Here is a 24,425-nt window from a genome sequence, read left to right on the forward strand (position 1 = left end):
GGCAGTCACTTTGATAAAATCAAGCAGAACAAGGATGCTGATAGGAACTCGCCTCATTTGCATATGGGCTAGGGCTTCTGGGAGCCATGAGAATTAGGAGTTGAAGGTTTTGCAGATCGAGATTGCTAAAGGGCTGGGCATTTGCACAGACCTCTCCATGCCTGATTGGTGCCGAAGGTTAGTTGCAAGTGGTCCCCTGCTGACCCTACCTTACACAGGGCCATGCCCAGTTAGGCCCCTCAGGGCTAGGCCCGGCAGGGCTAAGCCCGGCGTTTGTCAGGCGAAGTGCCTGGACCCCTGCTCATCATACCTCAGAATCTGGTCTAGCTATTGCAGACATGGGGAATGGTGCTTATATCCCATTGACAGCGCCCACAAGCTGCATACTAATAGCCAATGATGTGTGAATGCGGTCAGGGTAGCAGACATATAGAACAATTGGGTGGGTTCGCTTCCGAACTGGATGCACAGGAGCAGGAGAGAATGGCTGTTGGCGATGTATGCAACTTGCTCTGCGTGAACACATCTACCGACCCCTTCCCCTACACACACGGGCACATACACACACACACACACACACACATAGCCATTGGAGCTATGCAGAGCTAATCAGAAAGATTGGTAATCATTAGAACATGAAAGATATGTGTTCATTTTTTATTAAACTTGTGGACTCCCGCAGAAACGGAGGGACTCACATCTCTAATTGAGGCTTGCTTACCACTATACAAATGTGTTTGCTGGCTGTCTTTCTTCAACTGGTATGTGCGGTTGTGTCTGTCTTTGTCTTTCAACACGCCTGGCACGTTTACATTATCAAAGAGATGATTGTATGGAGATGGGTAACACCCCTCCGTTGCATTGTGAACTTGAACAGTCTTTTCACCAAAGCAGCTACATGCGACATTGCAAGGTTTTTGTCAGTCTTTGCCTGAAAACATTAGGCCTTCCTCTCGAACTCTATTTCACTCCTTCTGTGGAAGACTTCAATTATGAGGATGCATCCCGTCATAAAAGGTTCTCTGTAGATGGTGCAACTCTGGCTTCTCTTCCCCGTGCTTTTTGAAAATAATCCGCCCGAGGCCCTGATGAGGTTTGAACTCATGACCCCTGGTTTACGAGACCAGTGCTCTGCCACTGAGCTACAAGGCCACCTGCTGCTTGCTCACAGCCAACAACAGAAAGTGCAAAGAAACCATGGGTTTTACCTAGGTAGATCTCCAGGTATATGAATTTCTGGTTGTGTAAAAATGGCTGTATATCTCTGCATGTGTTCAGTACGTCATCATACATCTGATTTGCGAAAGCGTGTGTGCTTATGTTGGTGATACATTGTCGGTATGCGTTTGAGTATGTACTTTTACGGGTATGTATGTATTGAGTAGGATGCTGAACAGGTTCATGAGTTTAGATAGCAGGTCAGAATGATGGCAAAAGGAACATGTAAAAGGCAGACAACTAAAAGAAAAAAGAATTTGGGATGTAAGCTTGGGAGTTTACTAACTGCGCTGATTTTGGCTCCTATAATAGTAAAGAATGGAAACCTACGAGGAAAGTCTTTGACTAATTTCATTCTCCGCCTGCACCAATGAACTTATTTTTACATCTCTATTTCCATATCTGTACTCATTCCTGTCTTTCACAGGGAGGTTGAAAGACTTTGGTCTATGTTTAAATGCAGACTATAAAGAAAAAATACGACGAAGGTGGGATTCGAACCCACGCGTGCAGAGCACAATGGATTAGCAGTCCATCGCCTTAACCACTCGGCCACCTCGTCTGTTTGGGAACGGTGCTTGAGTCCCATGCTTAAAGAAGAGATAAAACAATGGTGGTGCAAAGTCAGTGAAAAATAGATCATGTTTGTCATAATAGAAACAAGATCGTTGACTCGTTCTTCCTTACCCGGCCATTGATAGATAAACACATCAAGTTGAAGTTCAGAAAAATATAACAAGAGCTCCTGGAGGGTTCACAACACTAATCCAGAGGAAGGTGCTTGAGCTTCCGTATGGCACACCATTAGTAGTAAAACCAGCATAACGCAAGCTCCAGTTTCCCAGTGTTTGGCATCATTCAACGTTTCCAGCCAAGATCAAAGTTCAGATGCTGCTGCTTCCTGTGATGTCATTGAATTTAAATAGTGAGTGATGGCAATAACCCTTTTCCAATTAAATTTTGCCACATCAACGTCCCTGAAAATAGAGAAAGGCGTGCAACCCAGAACCGCTGTACTGTTCAATAGAGTAAGGGCTTCACCGTGATCATCTGCATCTGTCATCACAAGATTATCAAGGTCTTTTTCTTGAAGAAATTAGGTCCAGAAAGCCGACCTTCCCCACAGACTATTCAGACACCTTGCGCTTGTGGCTTTGTTATAGGCCCGAATCCATTGGTAAAAGGTTGCACAGGTACAATGTGCAATATCAGTTCCTATTCAACAATGTTCAAGAAAATTACCATTTGGAGGGCCTGATGAGGATCGAACTCACGACCCCTGGTTTACAAGACCAGTGCTCTGCCACTGAGCTACAGAGCCCCTCAGGTTACGACGCATAACAGCAACACAACGAGCACACAACATGATGTTTACTGGGTAGACATATTTGAAGGGTGTGTGAGAATGTATGTATATGATTGTGATTTGACCTGTTTTTTTCTGGCCGATTTTTTGAGGAGCAGCTAATTTGTGCGTATTCCGTGCAATTTTAGGGTGACTAATGAGGAGATGTGATGCGTGAAAGTTGAAAAAAACATGTACATGGCAGCAGAGAGACAATATGGATATTACCTTTGCTTTTTTAAATTTCTATCCGGATTCTGGCTCAAAGGGTAGTCAAGCACAGCAGATTGCATTCCTGCCAGTAACACGACAACCTTGTTTGTGTCCTTCTTAATCAACTAACATGCATATTTTCACTTTTGTCTGTATGTTCTTTGAAAGCCAATGGCAATGGTGCTTAGAGCAATGCAGATGTTTAAAAAAGATTTCAAAAGTTAAAATCGACAAAGGTGGGATTCGAAACCACTCGTGTACAGTAGATTAGCAGTCCATCGCCTTAACCACTCGGCCACCTTGTCTACAGGGATTATGTTAGGCATTCAAGTCTTTACAGGTAATAACACAAACATCTTCAAAATAGAACCACAATGCGTTCCTTGTTGAGGTACATCCAGCCGTTTGCAGGAAAACTGCCTCGCTTGCTGTTGAGAAAAATTCATCAAAGTCCTGGGGTGTTTATAGGCATCGCCAAGATGACATTGGGAGGTGTTTCAATTGACACGTGTTGAATATGAGGAAGAGCATCATGCTGGCTCCAGTGGCACTGCCTGCAGCATGACAAAAATGTAGAAGGGACATTTGACTGCACCATTGGCTGAACATCAGTGGCAAAGTGTATATCAGGCTAAAAGGTAAGCTCCAGTGGCACAATATGGGCACTACAAGGCACCCATAATTTGGTGTCAGCTAAAAAGACAATGCCAGAGCTTGTGGGTGCTTTTGTACACTTGTGTGTGTGTTTGTGGGTGTAGTTTCATGTCGAAAACCAAAACACAGCAGCTCCAGTGGCGCAATCGGTTAGCGCGCGGTACTTATACAGCAGTACATGCAGTGAGCAATGCCGAGGTTGTGAGTTCAAGCCTTACCTGGAGCAACTTTGGAACTTCTTACTAATTCACCTCAAAACTGAATTATTGAACCAATAAATGTTCTGGACATTTTTTGGTTCACCTCAAGGTTTCCTTGATTGTCAGTTAATGTTGTATGACAGCTCCTCTGCCTTTTAGACATGGAATACTCATTGCAAGTTATTTATGGGGTGTTTGCGCTTTAAATACAGCTACGGAGGGTTTTTGAAAATAGAACAGAAAATAAAAAATGTCAACTGTTATTATACTCCATTTTCTGCTGAGCACCACTTACGGAAGACATTTGTAAAGGTAGAAAAAGGGTTACTGGAGTAGGATCCAGGAGACAATATCAACTTACAAAGAATAATGTTGTCTATTTACTGCATTATCGCCTTTGAAGCAAACCTCTGAGAATAAATACCCTTTCACTAATCAGGCAGTCACTTTGATAAAATCAAGCAGAACAAGGATGCTGATAGGAACTCGCCTCATTTGCATATGGGCTAGGGCTTCTGGGAGCCATGAGAATTAGGAGTTGAAGGTTTTGCAGATCGAGATTGCTAAAGGGCTGGGCATTTGCACAGACCTCTCCATGCCTGATTGGTGCCGAAGGTTAGTTGCAAGTGGTCCCCTGCTCACCCTACCTTACAAAGGGCCATGCCCAGTTAGGCCCCTCAGGGCTAGGCCCGGCAGGGCTAAGCCCGGCGTTCGTCAGGCGAAGTGCCTGGACCCCTGCTCATCATACCTCAGAATCTGGTCTAGCTATTGCAGACATGGGGAATGGTGCTTATATCCCATTGACAGCGCCCACAAGCTGCATACTAATAGCCAATGATGTGTGAATGCGGTCAGGGTAGCAGACATATAGAACAATTGGGTGGGTTCGCTTCCGAACTGGATGCACAGGAGCAGGAGAGAATGGCTGTTGGCGATGTATGCAACTTGCTCTGCGTGAACACATCTACCGACCCCTTCCCCTACACACACGGGCACATACACACACACACACACACATAGCCATTGGAGCTATGCAGAGCTAATCAGAAAGATTGGTAATCATTAGAACATGAAAGATATGTGTTCATTTTTTATTAAACTTGTGGACTCCCGCAGAAACGGAGGGACTCACATCTCTAATTGAGGCTTGCTTACCTCTATACAAATGTGTTTGCTGGCTGTCTTTCTTCAACTGGTATGTGCGGTTGTGTCTGTCTTTGTCTTTCAACACGCCTGGCACGTTTACATTATCAAAGAGATGATTGTATGGAGATGGGGAACACCCCTCCGTTGCATTGTGAACTTGAACAGTCTTTTCACCAAAGCAGCTACATGCGACATTGCAAGGTTTTTGTCAGTCTTTGCCTGAAAACATTAGGCCTTCCTCTCGAACTCTATTTCACTCCTTCTGTGGAAGACTTCAATTATGAGGATGCATCCCGTCATAAAAGGTTCTCTGTAGATGGTGCAACTCTGGCTTCTCTTCCCCGTGCTTTTTGAAAATAATCCGCCCGAGGCCCTGATGAGGTTTGAACTCATGACCCCTGGTTTACGAGACCAGTGCTCTGCCACTGAGCTACAAGGCCACCTGCTGCTTGCTCACAGCCAACAACAGAAAGTGCAAAGAAACCATGGGTTTTACCTAGGTAGATCTCCAGGTATATGAATTTCTGGTTGTGTAAAAATGGCTGTATATCTCTGCATGTGTTCAGTACGTCATCATACATCTGATTTGCGAAAGCGTGTGTGCTTATGTTGGTGATACATTGTCGGTATGCGTTTGAGTATGTACTTTTACGGGTATGTATGTATTGAGTAGGATGCTGAACAGGTTCATGAGTTTAGATAGCAGGTCAGAATGATGGCAAAAGGAACATGTAAAAGGCAGACAACTAAAAGAAAAAAGAATTTGGGATGTAAGCTTGGGAGTTTACTAACTGCGCTGATTTTGGCTCCTATAATAGTAAAGAATGGAAACCTACGAGGAAAGTCTTTGACTAATTTCATTCTCCGCCTGCACCAATGAACTTATTTTTACATCTCTATTTCCATATCTGTACTCATTCCTGTCTTTCACAGGGAGGTTGAAAGACTTTGGTCTATGTTTAAATGCAGACTATAAAGAAAAAATACGACGAAGGTGGGATTCGAACCCACGCGTGCAGAGCACAATGGATTAGCAGTCCATCGCCTTAACCACTCGGCCACCTCGTCTGTTTGGGAACGGTGCTCGAGTCCCATGCTTAAAGAAGAGATAAAACAATGGTGGTGCAAAGTCAGTGAAAAATAGATCATGTTTGTCATAATAGAAACAAGATCGTTGACTCGTTCTTCCTTACCCGGCCATTGATAGATAAACACATCAAGTTGAAGTTCAGAAAAATATAACAAGAGCTCCTGGAGGGTTCACAACACTAATCCAGAGGAAGGTGCTTGAGCTTCCGTATGGCACACCATTAGTAGTAAAACCAGCATAACGCAAGCTCCAGTTTCCCAGTGTTTGGCATCATTCAACGTTTCCAGCCAAGATCAAAGTTCAGATGCTGCTGCTTCCTGTGATGTCATTGAATTTAAATAGTGAGTGATGGCAATAACCCTTTTCCAATTAAATTTTGCCACATCAACGTCCCTGAAAATAGAGAAAGGCGTGCAACCCAGAACCGCTGTACTGTTCAATAGAGTAAGGGCTTCACCGTGATCATCTGCATCTGTCATCACAAGATTATCAAGGTCTTTTTCTTGAAGAAATTAGGTCCAGAAAGCCGACCTTCCCCACAGACTATTCAGACACCTTGCGCTTGTGGCTTTGTTATAGGCCCGAATCCATTGGTAAAAGGTTGCACAGGTACAATGTGCAATATCAGTTCCTATTCAACAATGTTCAAGAAAATTACCATTTGGAGGGCCTGATGAGGATCGAACTCACGACCCCTGGTTTACAAGACCAGTGCTCTGCCACTGAGCTACAGAGCCCCTCAGGTTACGACGCATAACAGCAACACAACGAGCACACAACATGATGTTTACTGGGTAGACATATTTGAAGGGTGTGTGAGAATGTATGTATATGATTGTGATTTGACCTGTTTTTTTCTGGCCGATTTTTTGAGGAGCAGCTAATTTGTGCGTATTCCGTGCAATTTTAGGGTGACTAATGAGGAGATGTGATGCGTGAAAGTTGAAAAAAACATGTACATGGCAGCAGAGAGACAATATGGATATTACCTTTGCTTTTTTAAATTTCTATCCGGATTCTGGCTCAAAGGGTAGTCAAGCACAGCAGATTGCATTCCTGCCAGTAACACGACAACCTTGTTTGTGTCCTTCTTAATCAACTAACATGCATATTTTCACTTTTGTCTGTATGTTCTTTGAAAGCCAATGGCAATGGTGCTTAGAGCAATGCAGATGTTTAAAAAAGATTTCAAAAGTTAAAATCGACAAAGGTGGGATTCGAAACCACGCGTGTACAGTAGATTAGCAGTCCATCGCCTTAACCACTCGGCCACCTCGTCTACAGGGATTATGTTAGGCATTCAAGTCTTTACAGGTAATAACACAAACATCTTCAAAATAGAACCACAATGCGTTCCTTGTTGAGGTACATCCAGCCGTTTGCAGGAAAACTGCCTCACTTGCTGTTGAGAAAAATTCATCAAAGTCCTGGGGTGTTTATAGGCATCGCCAAGATGACATTGGGAGGTGTTTCAATTGACACGTGTTGAATATGAGGAAGAGCATCATGCTGGCTCCAGTGGCACTGCCTGCAGCATGACAAAAATGTAGAAGGGACATTTGACTGCACCATTGGCTGAACATCAGTGGCAAAGTGTATATCAGGCTAAAAGGTAAGCTCCAGTGGCACAATATGGGCACTACAAGGCACCCATAATTTGGTGTCAGCTAAAAAGACAATGCCAGAGCTTGTGGGTGCTTTTGTACACTTGTGTGTGTGTTTGTGGGTGTAGTTTCATGTCGAAAACCAAAACACAGCAGCTCCAGTGGCGCAATCGGTTAGCGCGCGGTACTTATACAGCAGTACATGCAGTGAGCAATGCCGAGGTTGTGAGTTCAAGCCTCACCTGGAGCAACTTTGGAACTTTTTACTAATTCACCTCAAAACTGAATTATTGAACCAATAAATGTTCTGGACATTTTTTGGTTCACCTCAAGGTTTCCTTGATTGTCAGTTAATGTTGTATGACAGCTCCTCTGCCTTTTAGACATGGAATACTCATTGCAAGTTATTTATGGGGTGTTTGCGCTTTAAATACAGCTACGGAGGGTTTTTGAAAATAGAACAGAAAATAAAAAATGTCAACTGTTATTATACTCCATTTTCTGCTGAGCACCACTTACGGAAGACATTTGTAAAGGTAGAAAAAGGGTTACTGGAGTAGGATCCAGGAGACAATATCAACTTACAAAGAATAATGTTGTCTATTTACTGCATTATCGCCTTTGAAGCAAACCTCTGAGAATAAATACCCTTTCACTAATCAGGCAGTCACTTTGATAAAATCAAGCAGAACAAGGATGCTGATAGGAACTCGCCTCATTTGCATATGGGCTAGGGCTTCTGGGAGCCATGAGAATTAGGAGTTGAAGGTTTTGCAGATCGAGATTGCTAAAGGGCTGGGCATTTGCACAGACCTCTCCATGCCTGATTGGTGCCGAAGGTTAGTTGCAAGTGGTCCCCTGCTCACCCTACCTTACACAGGGCCATGCCCAGTTAGGCCCCTCAGGGCTAGGCCCGGCAGGGCTAAGCCCGGCGTTTGTCAGGCGAAGTGCCTGGACCCCTGCTCATTATACCTCAGAATCTGGTCTAGCTATTGCAGACATGGGGAATGGTGCTTATATCCCATTGACAGCGCCCACAAGCTGCATACTAATAGCCAATGATGTGTGAATGCGGTCAGGGTAGCAGACATATAGAACAATTGGGTGGGTTCGCTTCCGAACTGGATGCACAGGAGCAGGAGAGAATGGCTGTTGGCGATGTATGCAACTTGCTCTGCGTGAACACATCTACCGACCCCTTCCCCTACACACACGGGCACATACACACACACACACACACATAGCCATTGGAGCTATGCAGAGCTAATCAGAAAGATTGGTAATCATTAGAACATGAAAGATATGTGTTCATTTTTTATTAAACTTGTGGACTCCCGCAGAAACGGAGGGACTCACATCTCTAATTGAGGCTTGCTTACCTCTATACAAATGTGTTTGCTGGCTGTCTTTCTTCAACTGGTATGTGCGGTTGTGTCTGTCTTTGTCTTTCAACACGCCTGGCACGTTTACATTATCAAAGAGATGATTGTATGGAGATGGGGAACACCCCTCCGTTGCATTGTGAACTTGAACAGTCTTTTCACCAAAGCAGCTACATGCGACATTGCAAGGTTTTTGTCAGTCTTTGCCTGAAAACATTAGGCCTTCCTCTCGAACTCTATTTCACTCCTTCTGTGGAAGACTTCAATTATGAGGATGCATCCCGTCATAAAAGGTTCTCTGTAGATGGTGCAACTCTGGCTTCTCTTCCCCGTGCTTTTTGAAAATAATCCGCCCGAGGCCCTGATGAGGTTTGAACTCATGACCCCTGGTTTACGAGACCAGTGCTCTGCCACTGAGCTACAAGGCCACCTGCTGCTTGCTCACAGCCAACAACAGAAAGTGCAAAGAAACCATGGGTTTTACCTAGGTAGATCTCCAGGTATATGAATTTCTGGTTGTGTAAAAATGGCTGTATATCTCTGCATGTGTTCAGTACGTCATCATACATCTGATTTGCGAAAGCGTGTGTGCTTATGTTGGTGATACATTGTCGGTATGCGTTTGAGTATGTACTTTTACGGGTATGTATGTATTGAGTAGGATGCTGAACAGGTTCATGAGTTTAGATAGCAGGTCAGAATGATGGCAAAAGGAACATGTAAAAGGCAGACAACTAAAAGAAAAAAGAATTTGGGATGTAAGCTTGGGAGTTTACTAACTGCGCTGATTTTGGCTCCTATAATAGTAAAGAATGGAAACCTACGAGGAAAGTCTTTGACTAATTTCATTCTCCGCCTGCACCAATGAACTTATTTTTACATCTCTATTTCCATATCTGTACTCATTCCTGTCTTTCACAGGGAGGTTGAAAGACTTTGGTCTATGTTTAAATGCAGACTATAAAGAAAAAATACGACGAAGGTGGGATTCGAACCCACGCGTGCAGAGCACAATGGATTAGCAGTCCATCGCCTTAACCACTCGGCCACCTCGTCTGTTTGGGAACGGTGCTCGAGTCCCATGCTTAAAGAAGAGATAAAACAATGGTGGTGCAAAGTCAGTGAAAAATAGATCATGTTTGTCATAATAGAAACAAGATCGTTGACTCGTTCTTCCTTACCCGGCCATTGATAGATAAACACATCAAGTTGAAGTTCAGAAAAATATAACAAGAGCTCCTGGAGGGTTCACAACACTAATCCAGAGGAAGGTGCTTGAGCTTCCGTATGGCACACCATTAGTAGTAAAACCAGCATAACGCAAGCTCCAGTTTCCCAGTGTTTGGCATCATTCAACGTTTCCAGCCAAGATCAAAGTTCAGATGCTGCTGCTTCCTGTGATGTCATTGAATTTAAATAGTGAGTGATGGCAATAACCCTTTTCCAATTAAATTTTGCCACATCAACGTCCCTGAAAATAGAGAAAGGCGTGCAACCCAGAACCGCTGTACTGTTCAATAGAGTAAGGGCTTCACCGTGATCATCTGCATCTGTCATCACAAGATTATCAAGGTCTTTTTCTTGAAGAAATTAGGTCCAGAAAGCCGACCTTCCCCACAGACTATTCAGACACCTTGCGCTTGTGGCTTTGTTATATGCCCGAATCCATTGGTAAAAGGTTGCACAGGTACAATGTGCAATATCAGTTCCTATTCAACAATGTTCAAGAAAATTACCATTTGGAGGCCCTGATGAGGATCGAACTCACGACCCCTGGTTTACAAGACCAGTGCTCTGCCACTGAGCTACAGAGCCCCTCAGGTTACGACGCATAACAGCAACACAACGAGCACACAACATGATGTTTACTGGGTAGACATATTTGAAGGGTGTGTGAGAATGTATGTATATGATTGTGATTTGACCTGTTTTTTTCTGGCCGATTTTTTGAGGAGCAGCTAATTTGTGCGTATTCCGTGCAATTTTAGGGTGACTAATGAGGAGATGTGATGCGTGAAAGTTGAAAAAAACATGTACATGGCAGCAGAGAGACAATATGGATATTACCTTTGCTTTTTTAAATTTCTATCCGGATTCTGGCTCAAAGGGTAGTCAAGCACAGCAGATTGCATTCCTGCCAGTAACACGACAACCTTGTTTGTGTCCTTCTTAATCAACTAACATGCATATTTTCACTTTTGTCTGTATGTTCTTTGAAAGCCAATGGCAATGGTGCTTAGAGCAATGCAGATGTTTAAAAAAGATTTCAAAAGTTAAAATCGACAAAGGTGGGATTCGAAACCACGCGTGTACAGTAGATTAGCAGTCCATCGCCTTAACCACTCGGCCACCTCGTCTACAGGGATTATGTTAGGCATTCAAGTCTTTACAGGTAATAACACAAACATCTTCAAAATAGAACCACAATGCGTTCCTTGTTGAGGTACATCCAGCCGTTTGCAGGAAAACTGCCTCACTTGCTGTTGAGAAAAATTCATCAAAGTCCTGGGGTGTTTATAGGCATCGCCAAGATGACATTGGGAGGTGTTTCAATTGACACGTGTTGAATATGAGGAAGAGCATCATGCTGGCTCCAGTGGCACTGCCTGCAGCATGACAAAAATGTAGAAGGGACATTTGACTGCACCATTGGCTGAACATCAGTGGCAAAGTGTATATCAGGCTAAAAGGTAAGCTCCAGTGGCACAATATGGGCACTACAAGGCACCCATAATTTGGTGTCAGCTAAAAAGACAATGCCAGAGCTTGTGGGTGCTTTTGTACACTTGTGTGTGTGTTTGTGGGTGTAGTTTCATGTCGAAAACCAAAACACAGCAGCTCCAGTGGCGCAATCGGTTAGCGCGCGGTACTTATACAGCAGTACATGCAGTGAGCAATGCTGAGGTTGTGAGTTCAAGCCTCACCTGGAGCAACTTTGGAACTTTTTACTAATTCACCTCAAAACTGAATTATTGAACCAATAAATGTTCTGGACATTTTTTGGTTCACCTCAAGGTTTCCTTGATTGTCAGTTAATGTTGTATGACAGCTCCTCTGCCTTTTAGACATGGAATACTCATTGCAAGTTATTTATGGGGTGTTTGCGCTTTAAATACAGCTACGGAGGGTTTTTGAAAATAGAACAGAAAATAAAAAATGTCAACTGTTATTATACTCCATTTTCTGCTGAGCACCACTTACGGAAGACATTTGTAAAGGTAGAAAAAGGGTTACTGGAGTAGGATCCAGGAGACAATATCAACTTACAAAGAATAATGTTGTCTATTTACTGCATTATCGCCTTTGAAGCAAACCTCTGAGAATAAATACCCTTTCACTAATCAGGCAGTCACTTTGATAAAATCAAGCAGAACAAGGATGCTGATAGGAACTCGCCTCATTTGCATATGGGCTAGGGCTTCTGGGAGCCATGAGAATTAGGAGTTGAAGGTTTTGCAGATCGAGATTGCTAAAGGGCTGGGCATTTGCACAGACCTCTCCATGCCTGATTGGTGCCGAAGGTTAGTTGCAAGTGGTCCCCTGCTCACCCTACCTTACACAGGGCCATGCCCAGTTAGGCCCCTCAGGGCTAGGCCCGGCAGGGCTAAGTCCGGCGTTTGTCAGGCGAAGTGCCTGGACCCCTGCTCATTATACCTCAGAATCTGGTCTAGCTATTGCAGACATGGGGAATGGTGCTTATATCCCATTGACAGCGCCCACAAGCTGCATACTAATAGCCAATGATGTGTGAATGCGGTCAGGGTAGCAGACATATAGAACAATTGGGTGGGTTCGCTCCGAACTGGATGCACAGGAGCAGGAGAGAATGGCTGTTGGCGATGTATGCAACTTGCTCTGCGTGAACACATCTACCGACCCCTTCCCCTACACACACGGGCACATACACACACACACACACACATAGCCATTGGAGCTATGCAGAGCTAATCAGAAAGATTGGTAATCATTAGAACATGAAAGATATGTGTTCATTTTTTATTACACTTGTGGACTCCCGCAGAAACGGAGGGACTCACATCTCTAATTGAGGCTTGCTTACCTCTATACAAATGTGTTTGCTGGCTGTCTTTCTTCAACTGGTATGTGCGGTTGTGTCTGTCTTTGTCTTTCAACACGCCTGGCACGTTTACATTATCAAAGAGATGATTGTATGGAGATGGGGAACACCCCTCCGTTGCATTGTGAACTTGAACAGTCTTTTCACCAAAGCAGCTACATGCGACATTGCAAGGTTTTTGTCAGTCTTTGCCTGAAAACATTAGGCCTTCCTCTCGAACTCTATTTCACTCCTTCTGTGGAAGACTTCAATTATGAGGATGCATCCCGTCATAAAAGGTTCTCTGTAGATGGTGCAACTCTGGCTTCTCTTCCCCGTGCTTTTTGAAAATAATCCGCCCGAGGCCCTGATGAGGTTTGAACTCATGACCCCTGGTTTACGAGACCAGTGCTCTGCCACTGAGCTACAAGGCCACCTGCTGCTTGCTCACAGCCAACAACAGAAAGTGCAAAGAAACCATGGGTTTTACCTAGGTAGATCTCCAGGTATATGAATTTCTGGTTGTGTAAAAATGGCTGTATATCTCTGCATGTGTTCAGTACGTCATCATACATCTGATTTGCGAAAGCGTGTGTGCTTATGTTGGTGATACATTGTCGGTATGCGTTTGAGTATGTACTTTTACGGGTATGTATGTATTGAGTAGGATGCTGAACAGGTTCATGAGTTTAGATAGCAGGTCAGAATGATGGCAAAAGGAACATGTAAAAGGCAGACAACTAAAAGAAAAAAGAATTTGGGATGTAAGCTTGGGAGTTTACTAACTGCGCTGATTTTGGCTCCTATAATAGTAAAGAATGGAAACCTACGAGGAAAGTCTTTGACTAATTTCATTCTCCGCCTGCACCAATGAACTTATTTTTACATCTCTATTTCCATATCTGTACTCATTCCTGTCTTTCACAGGGAGGTTGAAAGACTTTGGTCTATGTTTAAATGCAGACTATAAAGAAAAAATACGACGAAGGTGGGATTCGAACCCACGCGTGCAGAGCACAATGGATTAGCAGTCCATCGCCTTAACCACTCAGCCACCTCGTCTGTTTGGGAACGGTGCTCGAGTCCCATGCTTAAAGAAGAGATAAAACAATGGTGGTGCAAAGTCAGTGAAAAATAGATCATGTTTGTCATAATAGAAACAAGATCGTTGACTCGTTCTTCCTTACCCGGCCATTGATAGATAAACACATCAAGTTGAAGTTCAGAAAAATATAACAAGAGCTCCTGGAGGGTTCACAACACTAATCCAGAGGAAGGTGCTTGAGCTTCCGTATGGCACACCATTAGTAGTAAAACCAGCATAACGCAAGCTCCAGTTTCCCAGTGTTTGGCATCATTCAACGTTTCCAGCCAAGATCAAAGTTCAGATGCTGCTGCTTCCTGTGATGTCATTGAATTTAAATAGTGAGTGATGGCAATAACCCTTTTCCAATTAAATTTTGCCACATCAACGTCCCTGAAAATAGAGAAAGGCGTGCAACCCAGAACCGCTGTACTGTTCAATAGAGTAAGGGCTTCACCGTGATCATCTGCATCTGTCATCACAAGATTATCAAGGTCTTTTTCTTGAAGAAATTAGGTCCAGAAAGCCGACCTTCCCCACAGACTATTCAGACACCTTGCGCTTGTGGCTTTGTTATAGGCCCGAATCCATTGGTAAAAGGTTGCACAGGTACAATGTGCAATATCAGTTCCTATTCAACAATGTTCAAGAAAATTACCATTTGGAGGCCCTGATGAGGATCGACAAGACCAGTGCTCTGCCACTGAGCTACAGAGCCCCTCAGGTTACGACGCATAACAGCAACACAACGAGCACACAACATGATGTTTACTGGGTAGACATATTTGAAGGGTGTGTGAGAATGTATGTATATGATTGTGATTTGACCTGTTTTTTTCTGGCCGATTTTTTGAGGAGCAGCTAATTTGTGCGTATTCCGTGCATTTTTAGGGTGACTAATGAGGAGATGTGATGCGTGAAAGTTGAAAAAAACATGTACATGGCAGCAGAGAGACAATATGGATATTACCTTTGCTTTTTTAAATTTCTATCCGGATTCTGGCTCAAAGGGTAGTCAAGCACAGCAGATTGCATTCCTGCCAGTAACACGACAACCTTGTTTGTGTCCTTCTTAATCAACTAACATGCATATTTTCACTTTTGTCTGTATGTTCTTTGAAAGCCAATGGCAATGGTGCTTAGAGCAATGCAGATGTTTAAAAAAGATTTCAAAAGTTAAAATCGACAAAGGTGGGATTCGAAACCACGCGTGTACAGTAGATTAGCAGTCCATCGCCTTAACCACTCGGCCACCTCGTCTACAGGGATTATGTTAGGCATTCAAGTCTTTACAGGTAATAACACAAACATCTTCAAAATAGAACCACAATGCGTTCCTTGTTGAGGTACATCCAGCCGTTTGCAGGAAAACTGCCTCACTTGCTGTTGAGAAAAATTCATCAAAGTCCTGGGGTGTTTATAGGCATCGCCAAGATGACATTGGGAGGTGTTTCAATTGACACGTGTTGAATATGAGGAAGAGCATCATGCTGGCTCCAGTGGCACTGCCTGCAGCATGACAAAAATGTAGAAGGGACATTTGACTGCACCATTGGCTGAACATCAGTGGCAAAGTGTATATCAGGCTAAAAGGTAAGCTCCAGTGGCACAATATGGGCACTACAAGGCACCCATAATTTGGTGTCAGCTAAAAAGACAATGCCAGAGCTTGTGGGTGCTTTTGTACACTTGTGTGTGTGTTTGTGGGTGTAGTTTCATGTCGAAAACCAAAACACAGCAGCTCCAGTGGCGCAATCGGTTAGCGTGCGGTACTTATACAGCAGTACATGCAGTGAGCAATGCCGAGGTTGTGAGTTCAAGCCTCACCTAGAGCAACTTTGGAACTTTTTACTAATTCACCTCAAAACTGAATTATTGAACCAATAAATGTTCTGGACATTTTTTGGTTCACCTCAAGGTTTCCTTGATTGTCAGTTAATGTTGTATGACAGCTCCTCTGCCTTTTAGACATGGAATACTCATTGCAAGTTATTTATGGGGTGTTTGCGCTTTAAATACAGCTACGGAGGGTTTTTGAAAGTAGAACAGAAAATAAAAAATGTCAACTGTTATTATACTCCATTTTCTGCTGAGCACCACTTACGGAAGACATTTGTAAAGGTAGAAAAAGGGTTACTGGAGTAGGATCCAGGAGACAATATCAACTTACAAAGAATAATGTTGTCTATTTACTGCATTATCGCCTTTGAAGCAAACCTCTGAGAATAAATACCCTTTCACTAATCAGGCAGTCACTTTGATAAAATCAAGCAGAACAAGGATGCTGATAGGAACTCGCCTCATTTGCATATGGGCTAGGGCTTCTGGGAGCCATGAGAATTAGGAGTTGAAGGTTTTGCAGATCGAGATTGCTAAAGGGCTGGGCATTTGCACAGACCTCTCCATGCCTGATTGGTGCCGAAGGTTAGTTGCAAGTGGTCCCCTGCTGACCCTACCTTACACAGGGCCATGCCCAGTTAGGCCCCTCAGGGCTAGGCCCGGCAGGGCTAAGCCCGGCGTTTGTCAGGCGAAGTGCCTGGACCCCTGCTCATCATACCTCAGAATCTGGTCTAGCTATTGCAGACATGGGGAATGGTGCTTATATCCCATTGACAGCGCCCACAAGCTGCATACTAATAGCCAATGATGTGTGAATGCGGTCAGGGTAGCAGACATATAGAACAATTGGGTGGGTTCGCTTCCGAACTGGATGCACAGGAGCAGGAGAGAATGGCTGTTGGCGATGTATGCAACTTGCTCTGTGTGAACACATCTACCGACCCCTTCCCCTACACACACGGGCACATACACACACACACACACACACACATAGCCATTGGAGCTATGCAGAGCTAATCAGAAAGATTGGTAATCATTAGAACATGAAAGATATGTGTTCATTTTTTATTAAACTTGTGGACTCCCGCAGAAACGGAGGGACTCACATCTCTAATTGAGGCTTGCTTACCACTATACAAATGTGTTTGCTGGCTGTCTTTCTTCAACTGGTATGTGCGGTTGTGTCTGTCTTTGTCTTTCAACACGCCTGGCACGTTTACATTATCAAAGAGATGATTGTATGGAGATGGGTAACACCCCTCCGTTGCATTGTGAACTTGAACAGTCTTTTCACCAAAGCAGCTACATGCGACATTGCAAGGTTTTTGTCAGTCTTTGCCTGAAAACATTAGGCCTTCCTCTCGAACTCTATTTCACTCCTTCTGTGGAAGACTTCAATTATGAGGATGCATCCCGTCATAAAAGGTTCTCTGTAGATGGTGCAACTCTGGCTTCTCTTCCCCGTGCTTTTTGAAAATAATCCGCCCGAGGCCCTGATGAGGTTTGAACTCATGACCCCTGGTTTACGAGACCAGTGCTCTGCCACTGAGCTACAAGGCCACCTGCTGCTTGCTCACAGCCAACAACAGAAAGTGCAAAGAAACCATGGGTTTTACCTAGGTAGATCTCCAGGTATATGAATTTCTGGTTGTGTAAAAATGGCTGTATATCTCTGCATGTGTTCAGTACGTCATCATACATCTGATTTGCGAAAGCGTGTGTGCTTATGTTGGTGATACATTGTCGGTATGCGTTTGAGTATGTACTTTTACGGGTATGTATGTATTGAGTAGGATGCTGAACAGGTTCATGAGTTTAGATAGCAGGTCAGAATGATGGCAAAAGGAACATGTAAAAGGCAGACAACTAAAAGAAAAAAGAATTTGGGATGTAAGCTTGGGAGTTTACTAACTGCGCTGATTTTGGCTCCTATAATAGTAAAGAATGGAAACCTACTAGGAAAGTCTTTGACTAATTTCATTCTCCGCCTGCACCAATGAACTTATTTTTACATCTCTATTTCCATATCTGTACTCATTCCTGTCTTTCACAGGGAGGTTGAAAGACTTTGGTCTATGTTTAAATGCAGACTATAAAGAAAAAATACGACGAAGGTGGGATTCGAACCCACGCGTGCAGAGCACAATGGATTAGCAGTCCATCGCCTTAACCACTCGGCCACCTCGTCTGTTTGGGAACGGTGCTTGAGTCCCATGCTTAAAGAAGAGATAAAACAATGGTGGTGCAAAGTCAGTGAAAAATAGATCATGTTTGTCATAATAGAAACAAGATCGTTGACTCGTTCTTCCTTACCCGGCCATTGATAGATAAACACATCAAGTTGAAGTTCAGAAAAATATAACAAGAGCTCCTGGAGGGTTCACAACACTAATCCAGAGGAAGGTGCTTGAGCTTCCGTATGGCACACCATTAGTAGTAAAACCAGCATAACGCAAGCTCCAGTTTCCCAGTGTTTGGCATCATTCAACGTTTCCAGCCAAGATCAAAGTTCAGATGCTGCTGCTTCCTGTGATGTCATTGAATTTAAATAGTGAGTGATGGCAATAACCCTTTTCCAATTAAATTTTGCCACATCAACGTCCCTGAAAATAGAGAAAGGCGTGCAACCCAGAACCGCTGTACTGTTCAATAGAGTAAGGGCTTCACCGTGATCATCTGCATCTGTCATCACAAGATTATCAAGGTCTTTTTCTTGAAGAAATTAGGTCCAGAAAGCCGACCTTCCCCACAGACTATTCAGACACCTTGCGCTTGTGGCTTTGTTATAGGCCCGAATCCATTGGTAAAAGGTTGCACAGGTACAATGTGCAATATCAGTTCCTATTCAACAATGTTCAAGAAAATTACCATTTGGAGGGCCTGATGAGGATCGAACTCACGACCCCTGGTTTACAAGACCAGTGCTCTGCCACTGAGCTACAGAGCCCCTCAGGTTACGACGCATAACAGCAACACAACGAGCACACAACATGATGTTTACTGGGTAGACATATTTGAAGGGTGTGTGAGAATGTATGTATATGATTGTGATTTGACCTGTTTTTTTCTGGCCGATTTTTTGAGGAGCAGCTAATTTGTGCGTATTCCGTGCAATTTTAGGGTGACTAATGAGGAGATGTGATGCGTGAAAGTTGAAAAAAACATGTACATGGCAGCAGAGAGACAATATGGATATTACCTTTGCTTTTTTAAATTTCTATCCGGATTCTGGCTCAAAGGGTAGTCAAGCACAGCAGATTGCATTCCTGCCAGTAACACGACAACCTTGTTTGTGTCCTTCTTAATCAACTAACATGCATATTTTCACTTTTGTCTGTATGTTCTTTGAAAGCCAATGGCAATGGTGCTTAGAGCAATGCAGATGTTTAAAAAAGATTTCAAAAGTTAAAATCGACAAAGGTGGGATTCGAAACCACGCGTGTACAGTAGATTAGCAGTCCATCGCCTTAACCACTCGGCCACCTCGTCTACAGGGATTATGTTAGGCATTCAAGTCTTTACAGGTAATAACACAAACATCTTCAAAATAGAACCACAATGCGCTGCTTGTTGAGGTACATCCAGCCGTTTGCAGGAAAACTGCCTCACTTGCTGTTGAGAAAAATTCATCAAAGTCCTGGGGTGTTTATAGGCATCGCCAAGATGACATTGGGAGGTGTTTCAATTGACACGTGTTGAATATGAGGAAGAGCATCATGCTGGCTCCAGTGGCACTGCCTGCAGCATGACAAAAATGTAGAAGGGACATTTGACTGCACCATTGGCTGAACATCAGTGGCAAAGTGTATATCAGGCTAAAAGGTAAGCTCCAGTGGCACAATATGGGCACTACAAGGCACCCATAATTTGGTGTCAGCTAAAAAGACAATGCCAGAGCTTGTGGGTGCTTTTGTACACTTGTGTGTGTGTTTGTGGGTGTAGTTTCATGTCGAAAACCAAAATACAGCAGCTCCAGTGGCGCAATCGGTTAGCGCGCGGTACTTATACAGCAGTACATGCAGTGAGCAATGTCGAGGTTGTGAGTTCAAGCCTCACCTGGAGCAACTTTGGAACTTTTTACTAATTCACCTCAAAACTGAATTATTGAACCAATAAATGTTCTGGACATTTTTTGGTTCACCTCAAGGTTTCCTTGATTGTCAGTTAATGTTGTATGACAGCTCCTCTGCCTTTTAGACATGGAATACTCATTGCAAGTTATTTATGGGGTGTTTGCGCTTTAAATACAGCTACGGAGGGTTTTTGAAAATAGAACAGAAAATAAAAAATGTCAACTGTTATTATACTCCATTTTCTGCTGAGCACCACTTACGGAAGACATTTGTAAAGGTAGAAAAAGGGTTACTGGAGTAGGATCCAGGAGACAATATCAACTTACAAAGAATAATGTTGTCTATTTACTGCATTATCGCCTTTGAAGCAAACCTCTGAGAATAAATACCCTTTCACTAATCAGGCAGTCACTTTGATAAAATCAAGCAGAACAAGGATGCTGATAGGAACTCGCCTCATTTGCATATGGGCTAGGGCTTCTGGGAGCCATGAGAATTAGGAGTTGAAGGTTTTGCAGATCGAGATTGCTAAAGGGCTGGGCATTTGCACAGACCTCTCCATGCCTGATTGGTGCCGAAGGTTAGTTGCAAGTGGTCCCCTGCTCACCCTACCTTACACAGGGCCATGCCCAGTTAGGCCCCTCAGGGCTAGGCCCGGCAGGGCTAAGCCCGGCGTTTGTCAGGCGAAGTGCCTGGACCCCTGCTCATTATACCTCAGAATCTGGTCTAGCTATTGCAGACATGGGGAATGGTGCTTATATCCCATTGACAGCGCCCACAAGCTGCATACTAATAGCCAATGATGTGTGAATGCGGTCAGGGTAGCAGACATATAGAACAATTGGGTGGGTTCGCTTCCGAACTGGATGCACAGGAGCAGGAGAGAATGGCTGTTGGCGATGTATGCAACTTGCTCTGCGTGAACACATCTACCGACCCCTTCCCCTACACACACGGGCACATAGCCATTGGAGCTATGCAGAGCTAATCAGAAAGATTGGTAATCATTAGAACATGAAAGATATGTGTTCATTTTTTATTAAACTTGTGGACTCCCGCAGAAACGGAGGGACTCACATCTCTAATTGAGGCTTGCTTACCTCTATACAAATGTGTTTGCTGGCTGTCTTTCTTCAACTGGTATGTGCGGTTGTGTCTGTCTTTGTCTTTCAACACGCCTGGCACGTTTACATTATCAAAGAGATGATTGTATGGAGATGGGGAACACCCCTCCGTTGCATTGTGAACTTGAACAGTCTTTTCACCAAAGCAGCTACATGCGACATTGCAAGGTTTTTGTCAGTCTTTGCCTGAAAACATTAGGCCTTCCTCTCGAACTCTATTTCACTCCTTCTGTGGAAGACTTCAATTATGAGGATGCATCCCGTCATAAAAGGTTCTCTGTAGATGGTGCAACTCTGGCTTCTCTTCCCCGTGCTTTTTGAAAATAATCCGCCCGAGGCCCTGATGAGGTTTGAACTCATGACCCCTGGTTTACGAGACCAGTGCTCTGCCACTGAGCTACAAGGCCACCTGCTGCTTGCTCACAGCCAACAACAGAAAGTGCAAAGAAACCATGGGTTTTACCTAGGTAGATCTCCAGGTATATGAATTTCTGGTTGTGTAAAAATGGCTGTATATCTCTGCATGTGTTCAGTACGTCATCATACATCTGATTTGCGAAAGCGTGTGTGCTTACGTTGGTGATACATTGTCGGTATGCGTTTGAGTATGTACTTTTACGGGTATGTATGTATTGAGTAGGATGCTGAACAGGTTCATGAGTTTAGATAGCAGGTCAGAATGATGGCAAAAGGAACATGTAAAAGGCAGACAACTAAAAGAAAAAAGAATTTGGGATGTAAGCTTGGGAGTTTACTAACTGCGCTGATTTTGGCTCCTATAATAGTAAAGAATGGAAACCTACGAGGAAAGTCTTTGACTAATTTCATTCTCCGCCTGCACCAATGAACTTATTTTTACATCTCTATTTCCATATCTGTACTCATTCCTGTCTTTCACAGGGAGGTTGAAAGACTTTGGTCTATGTTTAAATGCAGACTATAAAGAAAAAATACGACGAAGGTGGGATTCGAACCCACGCGTGCAGAGCACAATGGATTAGCAGTCCATCGCCTTAACCACTCGGCCACCTCGTCTGTTTGGGAACGGTGCTCGAGTCCCATGCTTAAAGAAGAGATAAAACAATGGTGGTGCAAAGTCAGTGAAAAATAGATCATGTTTGTCATAATAGAAACAAGATCGTTGACTCGTTCTTCCTTACCCGGCCATTGATAGATAAACACATCAAGTTGAAGTTCAGAAAAATATAACAAGAGCTCCTGGAGGGTTCACAACACTAATCCAGAGGAAGGTGCTTGAGCTTCCGTATGGCACACCATTAGTAGTAAAACCAGCATAACGCAAGCTCCAGTTTCCCAGTGTTTGGCATCATTCAACGTTTCCAGCCAAGATCAAAGTTCAGATGCTGCTGCTTCCTGTGATGTCATTGAATTTAAATAGTGAGTGATGGCAATAACCCTTTTCCAATTAAATTTTGCCACATCAACGTCCCTGAAAATAGAGAAAGGCGTGCAACCCAGAACCGCTGTACTGTTCAATAGAGTAAGGGCTTCACCGTGATCATCTGCATCTGTCATCACAAGATTATCAAGGTCTTTTTCTTGAAGAAATTAGGTCCAGAAAGCCGACCTTCCCCACAGACTATTCAGACACCTTGCGCTTGTGGCTTTGTTATAGGCCCGAATCCATTGGTAAAAGGTTGCACAGGTACAATGTGCAATATCAGTTCCTATTCAACAATGTTCAAGAAAATTACCATTTGGAGGCCCTGATGAGGATCGAACTCACGACCCCTGGTTTACAAGACCAGTGCTCTGCCACTGAGCTACAGAGCCCCTCAGGTTACGACGCATAACAGCAACACAACGAGCACACAACATGATGTTTACTGGGTAGACATATTTGAAGGGTGTGTGAGAATGTATGTATATGATTGTGATTTGACCTGTTTTTTTCTGGCCGATTTTTTGAGGAGCAGCTAATTTGTGCGTATTCCGTGCAATTTTAGGGTGACTAATGAGGAGATGTGATGCGTGAAAGTTGAAAAAAACATGTACATGGCAGCAGAGAGACAATATGGATATTACCTTTGCTTTTTTAAATTTCTATCCGGATTCTGGCTCAAAGGGTAGTCAAGCACAGCAGATTGCATTCCTGCCAGTAACACGACAACCTTGTTTGTGTCCTTCTTAATCAACTAACATGCATATTTTCACTTTTGTCTGTATGTTCTTTGAAAGCCAATGGCAATGGTGCTTAGAGCAATGCAGATGTTTAAAAAAGATTTCAAAAGTTAAAATCGACAAAGGTGGGATTCGAAACCACGCGTGTACAGTAGATTAGCAGTCTATCGCCTTAACCACTCGGCCACCTCGTCTACAGGGATTATGTTAGGCATTCAAGTCTTTACAGGTAATAACACAAACATCTTCAAAATAGAACCACAATGCGTTCCTTGTTGAGGTACATCCAGCCGTTTGCAGGAAAACTGCCTCACTTGCTGTTGAGAAAAATTCATCAAAGTCCTGGGGTGTTTATAGGCATCGCCAAGATGACATTGGGAGGTGTTTCAATTGACACGTGTTGAATATGAGGAAGAGCATCATGCTGGCTCCAGTGGCACTGCCTGCAGCATGACAAAAATGTAGAAGGGACATTTGACTGCACCATTGGCTGAACATCAGTGGCAAAGTGTATATCAGGCTAAAAGGTAAGCTCCAGTGGCACAATATGGGCACTACAAGGCACCCATAATTTGGTGTCAGCTAAAAAGACAATGCCAGAGCTTGTGGGTGCTTTTGTACACTTGTGTGTGTGTTTGTGGGTGTAGTTTCATGTCGAAAACCAAAACACAGCAGCTCCAGTGGCGCAATCGGTTAGCGCGCGGTACTTATACAGCAGTACATGCAGTGAGCAATGCCGAGGTTGTGAGTTCAAGCCTCACCTGGAGCAACTTTGGAACTTTTTACTAATTCACCTCAAAACTGAATTATTGAACCAATAAATGTTCTGGACATTTTTTGGTTCACCTCAAGGTTTCCTTGATTGTCAGTTAATGTTGTATGACAGCTCCTCTGCCTTTTAGACATGGAATACTCATTGCAAGTTATTTATGGGGTGTTTGCGCTTTAAATACAGCTACGGAGGGTTTTTGAAAATAGAACAGAAAATAAAAAATGTCAACTGTTATTATACTCCATTTTCTGCTGAGCACCACTTACGGAAGACATTTGTAAAGGTAGAAAAAGGGTTACTGGAGTAGGATCCAGGAGACAATATCAACTTACAAAGAATAATGTTGTCTATTTACTGCATTATCGCCTTTGAAGCAAACCTCTGAGAATAAATACCCTTTCACTAATCAGGCAGTCACTTTGATAAAATCAAGCAGAACAAGGATGCTGATAGGAACTCGCCTCATTTGCATATGGGCTAGG

The 24,425-nt window shown here is 43.5% G+C and overlaps 28 non-coding genes across 28 annotated transcripts; 6 read left to right on the forward strand and 22 right to left on the reverse strand.

Moving 5' to 3' along the window:
• Positions 1-1,080: 1,080 nt before the first annotated feature.
• Positions 1,081-1,152, reverse strand: TRNAT-CGU (transfer RNA threonine (anticodon CGU)). The gene has a single exon. It is a non-coding gene; the product is annotated as a tRNA-Thr (tRNA).
• A 546-nt stretch (positions 1,153-1,698) lies between these two features.
• On the reverse strand, positions 1,699-1,780 carry TRNAS-GCU (transfer RNA serine (anticodon GCU)). Its single transcript has one exon. It is a non-coding gene; the product is annotated as a tRNA-Ser (tRNA).
• A 687-nt stretch (positions 1,781-2,467) lies between these two features.
• Positions 2,468-2,540, reverse strand: TRNAT-UGU (transfer RNA threonine (anticodon UGU)). The gene has a single exon. It is a non-coding gene; the product is annotated as a tRNA-Thr (tRNA).
• A 1,021-nt stretch (positions 2,541-3,561) lies between these two features.
• On the forward strand, positions 3,562-3,656 carry TRNAI-UAU (transfer RNA isoleucine (anticodon UAU)). Its single transcript has 2 exons — positions 3,562-3,599; positions 3,621-3,656. It is a non-coding gene; the product is annotated as a tRNA-Ile (tRNA).
• Positions 3,657-5,144: 1,488 nt separating this feature from the next.
• TRNAT-CGU (transfer RNA threonine (anticodon CGU)) lies at positions 5,145-5,216 on the reverse strand. The gene has a single exon. It is a non-coding gene; the product is annotated as a tRNA-Thr (tRNA).
• Positions 5,217-5,762: 546 nt separating this feature from the next.
• TRNAS-GCU (transfer RNA serine (anticodon GCU)) lies at positions 5,763-5,844 on the reverse strand. The gene has a single exon. It is a non-coding gene; the product is annotated as a tRNA-Ser (tRNA).
• A 687-nt stretch (positions 5,845-6,531) lies between these two features.
• On the reverse strand, positions 6,532-6,604 carry TRNAT-UGU (transfer RNA threonine (anticodon UGU)). The gene has a single exon. It is a non-coding gene; the product is annotated as a tRNA-Thr (tRNA).
• Positions 6,605-7,068: 464 nt separating this feature from the next.
• Positions 7,069-7,145, reverse strand: TRNAS-GCU (transfer RNA serine (anticodon GCU)). Its single transcript has one exon. It is a non-coding gene; the product is annotated as a tRNA-Ser (tRNA).
• A 480-nt stretch (positions 7,146-7,625) lies between these two features.
• On the forward strand, positions 7,626-7,720 carry TRNAI-UAU (transfer RNA isoleucine (anticodon UAU)). Its single transcript has 2 exons — positions 7,626-7,663; positions 7,685-7,720. It is a non-coding gene; the product is annotated as a tRNA-Ile (tRNA).
• A 1,488-nt stretch (positions 7,721-9,208) lies between these two features.
• TRNAT-CGU (transfer RNA threonine (anticodon CGU)) lies at positions 9,209-9,280 on the reverse strand. Its single transcript has one exon. It is a non-coding gene; the product is annotated as a tRNA-Thr (tRNA).
• A 546-nt stretch (positions 9,281-9,826) lies between these two features.
• On the reverse strand, positions 9,827-9,908 carry TRNAS-GCU (transfer RNA serine (anticodon GCU)). Its single transcript has one exon. It is a non-coding gene; the product is annotated as a tRNA-Ser (tRNA).
• Positions 9,909-10,595: 687 nt separating this feature from the next.
• TRNAT-UGU (transfer RNA threonine (anticodon UGU)) lies at positions 10,596-10,667 on the reverse strand. Its single transcript has one exon. It is a non-coding gene; the product is annotated as a tRNA-Thr (tRNA).
• Positions 10,668-11,132: 465 nt separating this feature from the next.
• On the reverse strand, positions 11,133-11,209 carry TRNAS-GCU (transfer RNA serine (anticodon GCU)). The gene has a single exon. It is a non-coding gene; the product is annotated as a tRNA-Ser (tRNA).
• Positions 11,210-11,689: 480 nt separating this feature from the next.
• Positions 11,690-11,784, forward strand: TRNAI-UAU (transfer RNA isoleucine (anticodon UAU)). Its single transcript has 2 exons — positions 11,690-11,727; positions 11,749-11,784. It is a non-coding gene; the product is annotated as a tRNA-Ile (tRNA).
• Positions 11,785-13,271: 1,487 nt separating this feature from the next.
• Positions 13,272-13,343, reverse strand: TRNAT-CGU (transfer RNA threonine (anticodon CGU)). The gene has a single exon. It is a non-coding gene; the product is annotated as a tRNA-Thr (tRNA).
• A 546-nt stretch (positions 13,344-13,889) lies between these two features.
• TRNAS-GCU (transfer RNA serine (anticodon GCU)) lies at positions 13,890-13,971 on the reverse strand. The gene has a single exon. It is a non-coding gene; the product is annotated as a tRNA-Ser (tRNA).
• Positions 13,972-15,176: 1,205 nt separating this feature from the next.
• On the reverse strand, positions 15,177-15,253 carry TRNAS-GCU (transfer RNA serine (anticodon GCU)). Its single transcript has one exon. It is a non-coding gene; the product is annotated as a tRNA-Ser (tRNA).
• Positions 15,254-15,733: 480 nt separating this feature from the next.
• TRNAI-UAU (transfer RNA isoleucine (anticodon UAU)) lies at positions 15,734-15,828 on the forward strand. Its single transcript has 2 exons — positions 15,734-15,771; positions 15,793-15,828. It is a non-coding gene; the product is annotated as a tRNA-Ile (tRNA).
• A 1,492-nt stretch (positions 15,829-17,320) lies between these two features.
• Positions 17,321-17,392, reverse strand: TRNAT-CGU (transfer RNA threonine (anticodon CGU)). Its single transcript has one exon. It is a non-coding gene; the product is annotated as a tRNA-Thr (tRNA).
• Positions 17,393-17,938: 546 nt separating this feature from the next.
• TRNAS-GCU (transfer RNA serine (anticodon GCU)) lies at positions 17,939-18,020 on the reverse strand. Its single transcript has one exon. It is a non-coding gene; the product is annotated as a tRNA-Ser (tRNA).
• Positions 18,021-18,707: 687 nt separating this feature from the next.
• Positions 18,708-18,780, reverse strand: TRNAT-UGU (transfer RNA threonine (anticodon UGU)). The gene has a single exon. It is a non-coding gene; the product is annotated as a tRNA-Thr (tRNA).
• Positions 18,781-19,244: 464 nt separating this feature from the next.
• On the reverse strand, positions 19,245-19,321 carry TRNAS-GCU (transfer RNA serine (anticodon GCU)). Its single transcript has one exon. It is a non-coding gene; the product is annotated as a tRNA-Ser (tRNA).
• A 480-nt stretch (positions 19,322-19,801) lies between these two features.
• TRNAI-UAU (transfer RNA isoleucine (anticodon UAU)) lies at positions 19,802-19,896 on the forward strand. The gene is made up of 2 exons: positions 19,802-19,839; positions 19,861-19,896. It is a non-coding gene; the product is annotated as a tRNA-Ile (tRNA).
• Positions 19,897-21,364: 1,468 nt separating this feature from the next.
• Positions 21,365-21,436, reverse strand: TRNAT-CGU (transfer RNA threonine (anticodon CGU)). The gene has a single exon. It is a non-coding gene; the product is annotated as a tRNA-Thr (tRNA).
• Positions 21,437-21,982: 546 nt separating this feature from the next.
• TRNAS-GCU (transfer RNA serine (anticodon GCU)) lies at positions 21,983-22,064 on the reverse strand. Its single transcript has one exon. It is a non-coding gene; the product is annotated as a tRNA-Ser (tRNA).
• Positions 22,065-22,751: 687 nt separating this feature from the next.
• Positions 22,752-22,823, reverse strand: TRNAT-UGU (transfer RNA threonine (anticodon UGU)). The gene has a single exon. It is a non-coding gene; the product is annotated as a tRNA-Thr (tRNA).
• Positions 22,824-23,288: 465 nt separating this feature from the next.
• TRNAS-GCU (transfer RNA serine (anticodon GCU)) lies at positions 23,289-23,365 on the reverse strand. Its single transcript has one exon. It is a non-coding gene; the product is annotated as a tRNA-Ser (tRNA).
• Positions 23,366-23,845: 480 nt separating this feature from the next.
• On the forward strand, positions 23,846-23,940 carry TRNAI-UAU (transfer RNA isoleucine (anticodon UAU)). Its single transcript has 2 exons — positions 23,846-23,883; positions 23,905-23,940. It is a non-coding gene; the product is annotated as a tRNA-Ile (tRNA).
• The last annotated feature ends 485 nt before the right edge of the window (positions 23,941-24,425 follow it).

Source organism: Ambystoma mexicanum, chromosome 13 (genome assembly GCF_040938575.1).
Source record: "Ambystoma mexicanum isolate Mex_15411 chromosome 13, UKY_AmexF1_1, whole genome shotgun sequence".
Lineage (NCBI taxonomy): Eukaryota > Metazoa > Chordata > Amphibia > Caudata > Ambystomatidae > Ambystoma > Ambystoma mexicanum.